Below are 17,285 nucleotides of genomic sequence, written 5' to 3' on the forward strand. Positions count from 1 at the left end.
TCCTATGTAAAGAATTTGCCAACTTACTAGCTGATTTTGCACCATGCACATACAGGACAAACACAAAATTTTGAAACAAACTTTTTTTTCTTTTTTTGGCCGTGTTGCGCGGCATGTGGGGTCTTAGTTCCCAGACCAGGTCTGGAACCCACACCCCCTGCAGTGGAAGCATGGAGTCTTAACCACTGGACCACTTTGAGCTGCACCAAAGAGACAATCTTTATGAGTCCCAGATAAATTTCCTGCTAAAATTTAGAAAATCAGCACTCTATTTAGGAACACAACAGAATTCAGAGTCTCTGCACATTCAGAATATTCAGGAAACAATACAAATTCCCCCAACAGGTGAAAAAAGATGATAATTTAACCTATTCTTAAGAGAAGAGACAATCAATGGAAACCAATTCCCAAAAGAACATCTATGGGAATAAGTAGACAGGATTTTATTTTATTATATTACTATTCTCAATGTCATAAAGAAAAATATGCTGTCAATAAATTAAAATAGGAGAAGTTTCCTCAAAAAAATAGAAACTCTGAAAAAGTCCCAAATGGAAATTCAGGAATAGAAAAATGCAGTGTATGAAATACATATGCACTGATTGGGCATTTTTAAATCTTTTTAAAAGCCAGGGAAAATGAGACATTATCTATATGCCAAAAAAATGATTCAAATATCTTCTGATTTCTTACCAGAAAGTTTGGAATTCAGAAGAAAGTAGAACAACATAACAAACTGCTGAAGAAAAAAAAAAACCTGTCAAACCACAATTCTACATCCAACAAACACATTCGTCAAAAATGAGGCTGAAATAAAGACACTCTCAGATAAAAGAAAAGAGGGACAACATGTCACTAGTGACTTGCACTTAAGAAAAAAATGCTCAAGTGAATTTTTCAGGCGGAAGAAAAATGATACAAGGAGTAGACACTCAAACCGTCAGGAAGGAATGAATGAATATGGGAGAAATGACATGACTGTTTACACAAAGTATGCTAAGGAATCTACCAAACAACTACTAAAACTCCAAGTTTAATTTAAAAAGATCACGCACCAATAGTACTATTGTATACAATCATCAAACAGTGGGAAATGTAATCAAATAAAGCACTAAACAGATATAAGAATGAAAAAATCAAATCGTATGAATACTCCACAACAAGAGCCACTGAAGGTGAACTTTAAAAAATTACAGCATAGGAATAAACCACCACAGGGACATGGAAACAGAAACAACAGACAGAAACAGAGGTCTCGGATGGACTTGGAGAACATGTTATTGGACCCTGGAAGAACGGCTACCCTGTTATAAAGTGCCAGAAAACTTGGCCATGTTGTTTTCTACCACTGGGTGAAAAGTAGAACTTGTAATTAATGAACTTGAGTATTTAGCTGAGACTTCCAAGTGAGACTGGAAGATGTGAACTTGTTTCTCCTTGCTGTTTGTAGCAAAATGCTAGAAGAAAGACATCAGTTGAGCAGTCAATGGTCAGGCAAAAAGGAACCATCACTTGATGATTTGGAAAATTCTCTTTCCAGATAATGGGCTCTGGCATAAGAGCCAAGGGTGTGACTGGAAAACCATTTGCTAAAGAGACTAGATGTGTGAATCATGGATTCAAACAAACTTCTCAGCAAAAGTCAGGAGTCGAGATGGGTTATTCAGGGAGAACTGGTGTGGAATGCTCGTGTTTATAGGTGCAGATCCCCTTGACGTCCATGGGAGATTCACAAGATTTTTGAGAACTTTATACCAGCAGAAACACAGCCAGCCTGGACTGAGAGGGACAGAAATGGGATGAAATGAAGGATGAACCACTCCAAGGGCAGAGCTGTGGACCCAAAGTCCAGAGAAGGCAGAGCTGCTATACTTGGCCAGGGCAGGGGACAGTCAGAGGACAGAGCATTGAGCCACAGAGGATTAGTCTTAGTTTTATAATCTAAAGGAACTCATCTTGATGAGTTGAGAACTTGCTCTAGACCAGTAACCTCTTTATTCACTCCATTTTATCCCTTTAGAAATAGGAATGTCTATCTTATGCCTATCCCACCATTATATTTTGGAAACAGATCATTGGTTTTTCTAGTTTCACAGCTCCGTGGATGGAAAGAAATTTTGGCTTAGGAAGGATCATGGCAAATCTCACCCATACCTGATTTAGATAGTTAAGATAATTGAAATTTGGAACTTTTTTTGAGTGGATACTGTTTAGATGAGGTTTTGGATTTAGAACCAATGGAATGCTGGAATGATTTAAGACTTTGGGGGATGTTGGAATGGGGTGAATGTATTTTGCACATGGAGGACTTGAATTTTGGGGGTGCCAGAAAGTGGAATTTACTGGGTTAAAGAGTATCCCCACCAAGAAAAAAACAATGGCCATATAACAGAATTATAGATTAGGTGACAAACAACAAACATTTATTTCTTATAGCTGTGAAGTCCAAGATCAAAGTGCCAGCTGATTCAGTTTTTGTTGAAGGCCCCCTTCCTATATCCTCACATGGTGGAGAGAGCTATCTCTGGCCCTTTCATCTCCTTATAAGTGCACCAACCCCACCATGGGGGCTCCACCCTCATTTTCATCTAAATCCAATGACCTCCCAAGAGCCCCAATCAAATACCATTATATTGGGAATGAGGGCTTCAAGATGAATTTTGAAGGCACAGAAACAGTCAGTCTACATCAATCTATGAAAACAATATAGTATAATATAATGAAGGAAAAGAGAAGACAACTAAAAGAATGTATTGTTTATGATGTTTGAATCAAAATTCTTAAGTGGATCTTCAAAGAATTTCACAACTGCCTCTAAAAACTATTCTAAAAGAGTAAAAACAGCCCAGAATTATTTTAAGCTACTTGCTTTTACTTGAACTTCTTATTATGTGAATGTCATGAATCTTTTTAAAAAATTTTTCTTATGTTTTAGAACTAAAAGGTAAGTTGGAGGGGGTTTCCCTGGTGGAGCAGTGGTTAAGAATCTGCCTGCCGATGCAGGGGACATAGGTTTGATCCCCGGTCCAGGAAGATCCCACATGCCACAGAGCAACTGAGCCTGGGAGCCACAACTACTAAGCCTGGGAGCCACAATTACTGAGCCCGCATACCGCAGCTACTGAAGCCCAAGCACCTAGAGCCCTTGCTCCACAGCAAGAGAAGCCACTACAATGAGAAGCCCACACACTGCAGCAAAGACCCAATGCAGCCAATAAATAAATAAAATTTAAAAAAACACAATGAGTTTATTTTAAAAAAAGGTAAATTGGAAATTGAAAGCTCTTGTGCTGATTATACTTTTGAATTCTAGCTTACCTCTTACCCACTCCCCTCAATAAATAAAGATGGAGAAATCAGTAGAATCAAATTTCGTATTTAACACACCCTCCCAAAAACTTCATGCATGGAGCTTTCTTTTTAGTTAGGCTAGTCCATCTGTGTTTATATTTATATTTATATTTTTACCAAAAGATTTGTCCAATAAAAGAAAAAACCGTTGAAATCTAGTAACCATGAAATTACAGTCTCTTATTTTTCTTTTTCCTTATGTAAAATCATAGATACATGTAAATACCCACCCCAAGTTCCATTAAGTATGAAATATTCTAACTGCTGATATTTTGTTTAGTCACCTGGAATTAAATGGCTTTATCACAAGAAGAATGAACAGATTTTGTTTACTATTTAATATTGATTTATTTAGTAAAAAATCTGAATGAAAATGATGGAACTGGGGAAGGAGAGGGCTAAAAATTAAATTTCATGAAATTCAGTGTTGTGACTTATCACGAGGAAATTATGTGAATCTGGGCAATAAAAGTAATGCAACGTATAGTTTATATTCGCCTTCTATAAATCTTTCACGTAGCTGTGTCATCACCATCACCAAATATTAAAGAGCTCACATACGAAGAGAAACACGTGGGAAAAGTTGGTAAGAGCAGTTAAGACACCCGGAAATGATAATTAAGCCAGAAAATCTGTTTTTGGTTTGGTCTTATTATTTTAATTTTTTTTTTTTTTTTTAGTATTTCCTGCCTGCAGTGCAGAGCCTAGCAGCCAACGAATAGTTAAAACTGGGCAGCTGCTAGTGGATTGGAAGTAACAGATTCTTGGAAAGTTCCTGTGAACAGGTTACCTCCCCAAAGCCTTGACACAAGGCATCCTTAAAAATTAATCCTTGGGGCTAAAAAATTACCCCAAGGAAGAGTGTATTGCTGACAGTCCTTTACCTCAATGTAAATTATCGTGCCTTATCTTTTCAATATAACGACCAGCTGAGAAAGAGAGAGGAATGCAAAAGCCTTGCAGAGGCTGGAGTTCAGGTTGGATCCTAGTGAACGAGGCATCAGACCTGATAACATTTACTCACCCCTCCCAGCCTGTGTCCTCATCTGTAAATTGAGGAGAATAAAAATACCTATCCCCCACGACTGCAGGGAGGGTTAAATTAGCTAGTACACCCATGGCGCTTATGACAATGACTGTCGGTAAATATGCCCTCATTAAGTATCAAATACTCCCCACCCTCTCCTTCCCAACCTCACTTAGTCCTACACCCACCCCGTTACCACCACTGCTTCTTACTTCAAAGCGTATTGCTAATTATGTCTCGAGGAGAAGCTAGAGGCTTACATAAAAATCAGATACTAGGTGCTTTCATTTACCTGTAGCAAAAAACTGTAACTTTGAAAAAGAAGAAATAGCTTAAGCTATGTTGGTTCTCCCGAGTGTTTTTATGAGGAGGGGCAGGCATCAAAAATATTATGTGAATTTTCATTTAATTTGTGAAATTTCTTCTCCCCTAAAATATCTGAATATCCAATGTTCATTGCAGCACTATTTACAATAGCCAGGATATGGAAGCAACCTAAATGTCCATCAACAGATGAATGGATAAAGAAGATGTGGTACATACATACAATGGAATATTACTCAGCTGTAAAAAGCAATGAAACTGGAACATTTGTAGAGACATGGATGGACCTAGAGACTGTCATACAGAGTGAAATGAGTCAGAAAGACAAAAACAAATATCGTACATTAACACATATATGTGGACTATAGAAAAATGGTACAAATCAACCAGTTTGCAAGGCAGAAATAGAGACACAGATGTAGAGAACAAACATACGGACACCAAGGGGGGAAAGTGGGGAGTGTTGGGGGGGAATGAATTGGGAGATGGGGATACCAAATTGTACACTCTAAATATATGCAGTTTATTGTCTGTTAACTGTATCTCAATAAAGGTTCTTAAAAAAAAAATCAAAAAAAAAAAAATTTAGGAGTTCCTTATCTTCAAGTTTGATTTTTTTTAAAGAGAAGTGAATATGTGCTGTTAACCATGTCAAAACTCTTATGGTTTACACAGTTTTCCTTTAGAAATTTCATTCTCTCTGTTGAAAGACTTATAGGTCCCTTGAATTAATTTTTTAAAAATATCAGGCTGTGTGTAGCGACCACACGTCACAATTGTCAGAGGGATAACTAAGTCCATCTCTAGCAACTTGGATTTTGCCTCCAAGCAATTCGTGTGGAAGATGCAGGCTCTGGATCCCCAGAGGGAAAAATTCTCAGAGGAAGAGAGTTTCTGGGTTGGTATCTCAGAACCTATCATAATTTACATCTTCTGACGAATTCCTTGTTTATGGACTCAATGGCAAGACTTAGAAGAACCTCATTATTAAGCTTCCAATTTGAATTTTATGTTTGTTAACACATTCAGAGCCAAGTACAGAGTTTTCATTGAAGAAAATCGTTCCTAATCAATTTAAATACTTAGCATTTATTGACTCTATGCTATGCTCTTTGTGACAGGAGGGTCCCAGGTGATCCAAATTGACTCTTGTCTCAAGAAACGTGATAAAAATATGCCTGTAAAACTAACAACATGATAAGGTAGGAAATAGTGCACAGCATTGAACAGGGATGTAGAAGTTTGGCAGAAGTACAGAGATGAATATATGTGTTGTTTCTGCATTTCATGTCCAGAATTTTAAAAAAATCAACACACTATATTTTAGAGATAAAGGTACTAAGAGTATTATGAGTCCAACAAGAAATGGGAAACCGTAGCAAATATATGGCTTATTCAGGCCAAAAATATCTGTCTTACCTATTTTTTTTAATGTGATGGGTTAATTATGAGAAATAGACATCAGCTTAATTGATTACATCTCATGTTTTTTCAGATCTAACAAGTTGTTGTTGCTGAGAATATAAGCTTATCATAAGATGAGCAAGTTTGCAAGTGCTTCTGATGTTACCTGGTAGCATACAATATCCCCTAAGCCACGCTGGCTGGTGTCAGGGAAGAAGAATGACGTCTAAAGTGCAGTGCCCGTTCCTCATGTGTATCCCTACCCGCTGCAGATCGCCTTCACGCAGTATGTACTACACATTATTGAAAATCTGTCATCATACACACCCACAGAAACCATCCCAACCAAAAAATCCAGGTAATTGCCAGATGAGCTGAAGTTTCCCCCAGTGCCAGGCGGTGTTGTCATCGCAGTTCCCACGTCCGGCACAGGACGGGTCATAAAGAAATAGTTGCTGTGGGTGAGACTCGTTCAATGTTAGGCAGTGCTTAGGGGATAATTGTATTATGCTAGTTATTTAGACCATGATTGTAATAAAGATTTCAGAAAGCTATTTAAAATACATGTTTCAGGCCAGGAAGGATGTAAAAACAGTCAAGGGGGGAAGGAGATGACTTTGGACTGATTCATGAAAGAAAATGTCCGAGTACAAAGAATTGTTTGTTTTATATTCACTTAAACAATGGTGAGTGAAATGACATTTTAATACGATCTGTCAAACTTTGTTAGAACAGTTGGTGAATAACCACAGTTCAACAGCCAAACAATTATCTGTCTATGTGAATAAATAAAATATTTTCAAAGCCAACAACAAACACAAATAATAAGTTCCAACGGAAACTGCTTTTCTCTGTTATGAAGCGAGAGAGTGGCACAGACATACATATATACTACCGACTGTAAAACAGATAGCCAGTGGGAAGTTGTTGTATAACAAAGGGAGTTCAACTCGAGGATGAAAGATGCCTTAGAGGACTGGGACGGGGAGGGTGGAGGGGACTCGACGGAGGGTTGGGGGGGGAGTCGAGGGAGGGAGGGAATACGGGGATATGTGTATAAAAACAGATGATTGAACTTGGTGTACCCCCCCAAAAAATAAATAAATAAATACATAAATAAATAAATTGAAAAAATAATAATAAAAAATTATTTTAAAAAAGCACAGAAATAATAACATAACTAACGGACAACTTTATAAGTCCCCAAAAGATAACGGACAGACTGGGTCAACCAAGGCTTGCTTCGATATTTGGAGGAGTAAATCTAACCTATCAACTCTAATGTACCATTAAGCTTTTCTCAGATCACCATCAGGATACACAAGGATTAAAAAAATCAGTTTTGCTGAATAATGTATGCTAACGTATATCGTCTGTGAGGGCAGCAATCATCATTTGGCTGATGGACTTCAGAGGACTGATGGGCATTAGCCCTTTTGAACTTAAGCACTGATATCTCGACAACACAAGGAGAATGATTTTATCACTTTGATAAAGCAGCACGAGAATGTAAAAGTGGGTCACCTTAGCTTCCCATTGAATAAGGCATTAGAATTGCACCATTTGCCACTTCACGTATTTGAGTTGTGCAAACTCGCTGGATGAGTCTGAAGCAATGTTTCCGAGTGTTTCTTCTTGAATGTTCTTTATTGTTATGCTTGTAGATCCTTTATTACAAGGGACATCCTTGTCTCCAATAACCTGGGTCCTTATACTGAATCTCGCTTTTGTTAAAATTGTAACCAGTCCCTTAATTCACACTGAAGCATGAAGGGTTCTTACAGCGTCGTGTCACGCCTTCCTGGGGCAGAGCTGGGTAGAGGAATGCATGTCAGTCTCAACTAGAGGAAGTGGTAAAGAGGAAGCACACTGGGGCTTTCTAGTGTCCCCACGCCCTCCTCCACCCTGGCCTGATTATTCTACTTATAATAAGAGTCTAGCTGTACACTCACCTATAGAGTAAGCCTCCTAAGCAGCTCCTGTTTCTGAAAATAAGAAGCCGTGGATATTCTTTTTGAAAGTCTTAATCTCTTCTTTATCCCATGTGGATTTGGCCTTAGCAGAGAAACCACTTACGTATTCTTATGTTTTTGTTTCTTATTATTGCACTTCAGTCTCGTAATCTTTCTCCCTTTTGGAAACTGAAGAGAGACTTCACATGATGCTTTGGAGGAGAGGAGAAGACACCACTGCATATAAGATATGGCGGGGGGTGGGTGTTAGCATCTTTAAGAATAACTGTTAGGAACACAAGGCCCTTCATTTATCTTGGGTTTTCAATGAAAAAATAATCCTCCCGTTCATAAAGGTGACCACTATGGAGCTGAGGGATAAACTGTGTTTAGGATGGAGCTCTTCTCATATGACTATTTTATTTGATCATCTTCCAGAAGCCCCTAAAAATGGGGCTCCACGTTTTCCAACCCTAAAAATGGACCACTTGGGGCTCCACAGAGTACTGTAGGAGGTCCGTCCTAATACTCATACCCATGGATGTTCAAAACAATCATCTTTGAACAATACCATGTGAAAGACATATTGGATCGCTTTGTGCCCTTAACACATGGCTGAAGGGAGGGTTTGGGGGGCCTTTGAAAAAGCGTAGTCAATAATGAGAAGAGGGAAAAAAGACAAAACCCAACATGAGAAAAGTAAGCTCTTAACTGAGGGGTTCTCAAAAAGAGGAAAGGAGGCAGATTTAATGCCAGCTGTGTCTCTAAACCTGTTCTGCCTGCATCGTTACAGGAAAGAGGAAAATTAGGACAGAGAGCCACCCACATTCAGACAATGGCTTGCTTTACAATAGGGATTGCATCTCATCCATCTCTTAGCATCAGCAGTTGCAGTAGCGCGTGACTCATGCCAGAGACACAATAAATACTTGTGGAGTGAATGAACGAATACAATAATATAATTTTAAACTTTAGGATTTCCTGTCATTCCATCAAGACATTTTATATTCTTTTAATGGAAGCAATAACATCTCTAGATATGCTAGATTTTTTTGTAGTTCCATAAAAACTGTAGGAAAACAAAAGACCAGGAATTGGAAGTCAGAGCCAGCTGTAATATTTACAGTGTGCTGAGAAATGGTTCACAGAAATCTTTATCAAGTGATTTTTTTTCCATTGGAAGAATAACCTGTGATGGTTAAAACAACTAGAGAGAAGCACTAAAAATGACAGGGCATGTAGAGAGACTTAGAAATTCTAGGGAAAATCAGTCTTGAAGAGCAGGGGAAACATTAAAAAATGACTTTTGATATCAATAGTAGATCAATCTAATTTAAATATCTTCATGGATTTAACAACAGCAACAGAACACTGTTATAGAATCTGATTTTAATTTTCTTTCAGATCCATGGTTGAATTTAATGTAGCATCACTGAGAACAACACACACCCAAAATAATCCAGTTGAAGTTCTCAAAAGGTTGGATTTGCTCTACTTTTCACAGACTTCAATTAAGCATCTCACCATGAGAGAGTCAAATGACGAAAGCATCCTTTGCTTAGTTTTCTGATCTTGAGTATTTTTTTTAAACGCTTTGGGAAAATACACACCACACCGTGGATGTGTTTTGAGATTTCCACTTGCCTGTAGTTCATTCACTCAACAGATATTTTTGAGAGCCCAAGATGTGGCAGGCAATGTTCAGAAAGATGGTTGGAAACACTGAATGTCAGACCTCAAAGGCTTCATGCGCGTGAGAGGCAGAGGGGGTGAAGGAGGAATAAACATATAAACATTAGATTAAAAAAATGTACGGTCAGATTTCAACAAGTACAATGGAGGAAAATGAAGTGGGGAGAGATGACAGCAATCGAACAGGGCCGCAAAGGAGCCATTTGCTGTTTTTGAGGGGGAGGTGGAGTGTCCTCTACGGAGGTCAAGTTTCCACCAACCCTGAAGGAAACAAGGGCGTGAGCCCTGAGCACATCCCGGGGAAGAGGATTCCAGGCTGAGGCCACTTCCAGGCAGAGGCTCTGAGGCTGGGCTGGTTCTGAAGGGTTGAAGGAAGAGCAGAGAGTCCAGGGTGGAGTAGAGGGGGTGCAGAGGAAGTGGGGAGAGAAGGATGCTGAGACAGGGGTGCAGAGAGAGTCCAGCCCCAAGGACCCTTGTGAGCCACTGCCTGGTAACATCCTCCAGGTACTCCTCCCTCTTAGGGATTCTGATCAACGTTGCTGGGCAGCTCTGCATTCACGGAAGGTTGGAAAATTCATTTTTCTGCTAAAGGAAAACTTTCTCTACTCACAACACTTCTGTCACCAAGTGTGTCAGTTTTCCACATCAAGCAGTTCTCCAGTTCTCTGCAGACACCAACAGGGTGTCCTGCACTTAACTCAGTTCTGACACCAACCACCCAGAGTCAGTGCAGACCCCACAGGCTAAGGGCTCAGTTCCACAATGCTGCCCCCATTTCAGATGCCAGCCTCAAGTAGTGGGTCCCCAAGGTACCCACGCTTCTGGGTTGGGTACAAATTGAGGGTCCCCACAACACCTTCCTCAGATTCCATAATTTGGTTATAAATGCACACAAAACTCATGGAAACAATTTACTTACACGTACTGATTTATTATATATAATTTTTAGATTATTTGCCATTATAGGTTATTACAAGATATTGAATACAGTTCTCTGTGCTATTCAGTAAATCCTTGTTGCTTATCTATTGTATAAGTCAGTCATTAATTTTGCGTGAACTTGCAGGGCCAAAACTTGTGGTATAGATACAATTTCTGGAGCACATAGCTTCCATAGTGTATACACTTTGCTAGCTATTCAGAAATAGCAAAGTATTTCCTGCTGAAAGAAAATTGTTATAGAAAAAAGATCTGGGCTTCGCAGTAAGTAGTGCACAAGACATATGTCACTCAGAGTGATATGCTTTCAAACAGCCTGATATGTGCCATTAAACACAGACAACTTTGAAATTAGACTTCTGCCTCAACATGTCCAAACCAGGTATTAAAGAGGAAACAAACGGAGATGTGAGAAACTGCACACGCTCTTCAGAAGGACCTAAGTTGCTGTCATACTGACTGTTATCTCTTTCCAGTTAGTCCTCTAATTTTGCAGGTGATCCTGCCCTACCTGACCACTGAAGCAGGAATGCTGACTCACGGTCAGATGCGCAGATGCCCTGTGGAATGACGGGGACACTGAGTCAGGCAGGTATCACGACTTGGCTGTCTGTCACTGGATCCCCCAAAGATAGCAAGCAGCTTTGGAGAGATATCATGTTTATAGACTTTGCCATGTGCATGTGTAAAATGTACATGTATGTACATGTAAATGTACTTACATACGTGCTCATGTGCTTGTCCTTGCACACGGTTATAATATCAGGTATGAAAACTGTATGGGTTTGTGACAGCAGAATCGGATGATGCTGCTGGGCTGTCAGCATGTCCATTTGACATCCAGAAGATCGTTTCAGAGCTAGAATCTCTGTGTCTCTGTGCGCACAGATAAGATGCTGATGCTTATGTCTTGGAATGTTATTTGTCTCTTCGTTGGGGGTCTGGGCTTGAGAGGATCAGGGATTGCTCTGGGAAAATGTTCAGTTATTTGAAATAGTCTTGGCTCTTTTTTTCAGAGTCTGGGATAACAACCATGTCTTCCTCTGCACTCGGGAGGATTCGGTGGCAAAGGGCCGGCTCAGCAGAGACCAAGGGCCAGCGATATGTTGTGCTGTAAGTCTCTGCCAGTCCACAGAACCAAAGGGTTAGTGCTGGGGGGATGGCGGTCATAAGGGAAGTTGGAAACTCTGTGCGTGGATCCTCCAGACCCACTGGTGGGTCCACACAGCTAATACAAATGTGTTTTTGCCTAAGTGGCAGGAGGGGTTGGAGCTGGTGATCAGGAGCTCAGCTGAACACATTCTTCCACAGGGAAGTGCATCTTGCTGGGAAGTGATTTAGACAAGGAACACAATCTATTTGCTGGCATGGGCAATTAATTTTAGGTTGGGGTGCAAATTTTAATAACTGCTTTATCTTTGATGGTATTAAAGGAATGAATCGCCATGTAGATTAATCTCTCTCTCTCTATACACACACATAATACACATCTTTACATATACACATATATACATATAAATATATACATATAAATATATAGATTAACCTATGTAAGCTTAGGTCAGGTGAATATAAAAGGTAGAAAAAAGCATTGTGTAGAGGAATGTAAATATAAACCAAATGGATAATTAATACAATTAACTTTCTTTCCTTTGAAAGTGTCCCATCTTCCCTATTCTCAGACGTATTTGCAGGGTTTTAGAATGATGGGTAGAAAGAACAGCACCCTTCTTGCTGAGGTTGCTATTTACAAAGTGAAAGAACTCTCCAGGCACCTCCGTTTTCTTAGCTGTTAATAAGATGGTTAGAATAGAGTAGTTTTCAAGATTATCTTGCTTCTAAAATTTCATCGACTGTTTTTTGCCTGCCATCCTTTGCCTCTTTGACTCCCTTTGATTTGAGAACTCGTCCTCTGATCTAGGGCATCCAAGTTTACTCAGCCGAGGGTGGGTGTGGCCCAGACTCAGGATAAGTTTTCCCTTCCATGGTCCAGGAGTAAAAGCACGAGTTTAGGAAACCCATATATTTGAGGTTTATTATGGACACTGTGCAGGAGAAAACTAGTCTCCATCTGCGACAGTGATTGCCAGGGTCTGTGTTGGGTGGAGCAGGTGGGTGGGGAACGTTTTTGCCAGGATGTGGAGCAGAGTCTAAAGGAGAATGAAATGGGCAAAGGAGAAGCTGATCAGGGACCATCCTGCTGTCAGGACGTCCGGATTTCAGCCAACACTCTGTCTCTGTTGTTCCAATGGTTGAGTAATGTCTCTGTGACTTGAATTTAAAAAACAATGGAAAAGAGCTTCATGCTTTCTGTTGTTGTTCCCATTACTGCAAGAAAGCCTGTGAATTATATAATGTTTTTAAGTTCAAGGAAAAATATAAGTCTGTTGATTTCAGTATTTACACTGTGGAATCTATTTTGAAACTAACACGTTTTATGGTATGCATGGGTCCAAGAAGTCAAGACAGGGAAAGTCAGAAAAGAAATAAATGAAGGAGGAGTAGACGAATGAATATTTAGTTCATACATTTACTAAAATAGTGAACATTCATTATCTCTAAATATTGTACGACTTACAAGAAAGTGTACTTTTCTGTATCAGAGTAGCCTAAACAGATCAAGCAGTGTGTTACCCTTTGTATTCTTCTAACTACCAAGAAAAAGTAAGAAAAAGTTTCTTTGTTTAGGGGAAAATTGGAATTTTTATGGCCCCATCACTTTTTAGAGTTAGAGTGGAAGATATGAAATACAGAGGAAAACATTATGATATTTAAAACTGAGATGGAGCATATCACCACATGCCTACCAATTCATTGAATTTTCTCCATCACTAGCGATTGATTGGAATTGGCATAAAATCACTAGCAGGCGCTTTCATGGAGTTTAGGTTTGAAATACAAAGGAAAGAAAAATGAAACAAGAATTATTTCACTCTTTTAGAGAATTAAAACATAGTCCACCATTCTCCTCATCTGAGAAGCAAACCGAATTGATACTTCACACATACTTTCTCCTTTTCCCATAATCCTTCCTACTCTGAGGACACTTCTGAAAGCTGTCGTAGTACTGATATTACTGGGATGTGGATGAGTGATCAGATTACACATAGAACAAACATCAAGAATCAGTTCTTTTCTCAATCAGCCTGTTGTCTGTTCTTTTCACTTCAGCTTGGTTTACCCTGTAGTGGAAAAAAATCAATTCTCCTTTCTTATCTTGGACTAAATCTGTTTTCTAGAGGACGTAACCCACATCAGGTTGGTTAGCCCTGAAATGAATTATTCCAATGGGTAAAATTAACAGATATCATGGGGGGGAAAGTACTGTAATGCGTGGGAAATTACACTGTTACTAGTGTTAGAAGCACTGCAGTGTGCAACTGAGACACACGTACACACACACACATGTTCACTGGATCCTTCCACTTGGTCTTAGCCAAAAGGCTGAGGTGTGATTCCCTAGCTCTGAGGCAGCACCAGGGTGAATCTGCATAAAGAAACTTTATTAGATAACTCTCAGCACCCTTTCCCCATATAGTTACCCTCCCCAAATTTACTGTCTCTAGAGCCCAAATCCTCCTTCCTGTTCACTTTTCCACAATTTATTCGTCTTTGTTAAATTGGCGTATAAGTCCCAGTCTAACTGCCTACTTGGATTTTCACTTCTTTTCTGCAAAGCCCCTGTGCACATACAAATGTTAAAGATCAAAAAAATCCATGTACCTTTCCTCCTGTTAATCTAGCTTTGGTTAATTTAATTTGCAGCAGCTTATGAACAGAGCCTAAGAGGGTAGAGGAAAACTTTTTCCTCTACTACACTTGATCAAGGAAGGGATTTTTGAGCACAGATCTGAAGATGGTGAGAGAATTAGCCACGGAGACATCGAAGGGAAGAGCATTGTAGGTGCAAGGAGCAGGTGGTGCAAACGTCCTAAAGAGGAAGCATCGGGTCAGACAGGACAGGAGTGGGGGCAGGGCGGGGATTCATGGAGGCAATGGTAAGAGCATTAGCTTTTAGTCAGGGTGAGTGGGGGGTCATTACAGGGTCGTAGCATAGGAGAGAAAACCGCATGTCTTATAGTCCAGAAGGACTGGAGGATGTGTGAGAGCAACCCGTGGGAAAAAAAGAGTAGAAGCAGTGAGACCAGAATCAGCAACTTTATTGTTTCATGGGAGGTATCTTATACATGATTGACTAGAACCCATGAGGCTTCAACTAATTTTCAGAAAGACCTAAGGATATATGCCCTGAAGATATCCATATACCTATAACAGACAAAACATATACTTCACATTTTAAATATTTGTATATAATTTGGGGGTATAATGAATGTGTCATTGAACTTGCCCACTAATTATCCTGAAAAGTATCCCATTTATTATTTTATTTATTCCCATGCACCTGGTAAATAATTATATCTTTTGTTGATAGAGGCATGAACATAGGCTTAAAATCATACTTCTTGCTGCTATGTTAAAAGTTAAATTATCTTATTTCTACTCTGTATGGTTTAAAATTAATTACATGGTTTAGGAATTATGAGTTGATATCTGGCATCCTGTAACATGAGTCCAAATTCCAGTCTTACTCTTTTTGTTTTGTTTTGTTTTGCACTTGGTATGTGTGTTTTCTAGTGGCAAGCTAGATTTCTGGGAAGAAAAAAAAAGACAGAAACCTAATTGGAATCTGAAGTGAGCATTTAATGAATAGGGTGTGGGGATTGGAAAGTAGAAACACACACACTGAGCACAGTTATCTACATAGACAATGAGCTTTAGGTTTCTGAAAACAAGTAAAACACAAATAAAATCCTAGTAAGAGAGTGGAACATTCAGGTTCCGAAGAAAAATTAGAGTTGAAAAGACCAAGGTTTCATGTGACAGACCAAAAGTCCTTCTGTTATTCTTATATTTACAAATACAGAAGTAACTGACTGCACGAGAGCATATTCGAGACACTTGACCTGTTTTAAATGACATACAGTTAATAGCTCCTTGCCATCTCTGAAACTTTCTCAGTCAGCTCCCTGCACAGTGTAAATTTGTTTCTCCATCACGGCAGATCCTGCGGCTTAAATGTACGTGGGTGGTCATTCACGACAAGGCTAAAGAGGTTACCAGAGACCAGATCACAAAGGGCCTGGCCACCAGTTTACACTTTTTGTATTTTAAAACTTGGACCAATTAATAACTGTGCGTCTCTATTTCCTCATTTTGAAAATGCAGGTAATAGTAACAGCCACTTCACAGAATACCCTGGATTATGTAGGGGCTCAGTGTAATGCCTGGCACGTCGGTATATTTAAGTAAACCTACTTCTTCCTGATCTTAATATCATCATTTCAAAAATTATCAATTTTCAAAAATTGTCTTATCATTCAGTAATAAAACTGAAGAAAAATGGAAGAAGGAGTATGAAAGTGAGGGCAAAAAGAGCCACAGACTTAAAGGATGTGCTCATACTTGAAGCTGTTACATGTGGAGGGGAGATTTTAATATAAACAGTTCAAAGTGTCAACATGAACATACAGGGCAGAGCGATGTGTTCGAGGTAACTGGCTAGCCCAGGCATTGGATGAGAGGCGCTGACACACGGTTCATTTTCCACTAAATGAGATGCCTGTCTTCTCACTTCACATGCCTATTGTCTGCAGGACAATTCAGCAGACGACCATTTCCACAGTTTGCATAGATCGTTCCATAAAACTGACTTTCTTACTGCAAAGATTGTGGAAGACTTTATCCTGAGCGAGTCTGTTAATTGACTCAGTTTTCCAGTTCACTTTGTGCGTCAGGTTGGCCCCTCCCAGCTTTCTTGTTTGAGTCAGTTCTGGGGAAGCGTCTCTGAAGCATCCTGGGATCTTGAAGTTAGTACCATCTGGAGGTGTGAAATTACAACAGCTGCAGCTTTTTGAGGGTCTTGGATTATAGAATTTCATATCTGTAATCAATAGTATAAAATATCCAAATCCTTTACAAGAGCTGGGATATCTACGTCTCAATTCTGGTTTTTTGGCTTATAATTTTACTAACATATCTAATTTTGTTTCCTTGGGTTGAAGGAAATCAATATATATACTTCCAGAGTTGTTGATAATAACAGCCAAGAATAAGATAATGAATGTGTTTATAGTGTGTTTGTGTGTGTTGTGCGTGTGTCTGTAAACAGTGTGACTCAAAAGGAGAAAAAGGAAAAGTCAACACATCTGGGGAAAATTAAGGACAAAAGGAAAGAAAAATTGGGGGCTCAGTTAAATTCTTATTCTCTTGGCTTTTTTATGTTTGGTTCTTGCAGTAAGTCACCTCATCTGGGTCCCTGGAAACTTCAGCTCTTCCATCCACATCCTTCTATTTCATTTTTTAAGTTCTTGGCCAAAAGCTGACTGATGCTGGAATTCCTCCTTTGAGCCTAATGTGAATCCTTTGGTCACTCAGAGGTCCACCAACTCAGATTGCTTGTTCACTGCTTGTTCTTCTGCTCACCCTGCAGGCTCCATAGGAATGACCTTGGGTCAAGAAGCACCAAGTCCTTGGGCAGAAGTGCCACATGTTGACACGAGGTGAATGTCAAGATGAGTATAAACATCAATATTTAA

Source organism: Hippopotamus amphibius, chromosome 4 (assembly GCF_030028045.1).
Source record: "Hippopotamus amphibius kiboko isolate mHipAmp2 chromosome 4, mHipAmp2.hap2, whole genome shotgun sequence".
NCBI classification, from domain to species: domain Eukaryota; kingdom Metazoa; phylum Chordata; class Mammalia; order Artiodactyla; family Hippopotamidae; genus Hippopotamus; species Hippopotamus amphibius.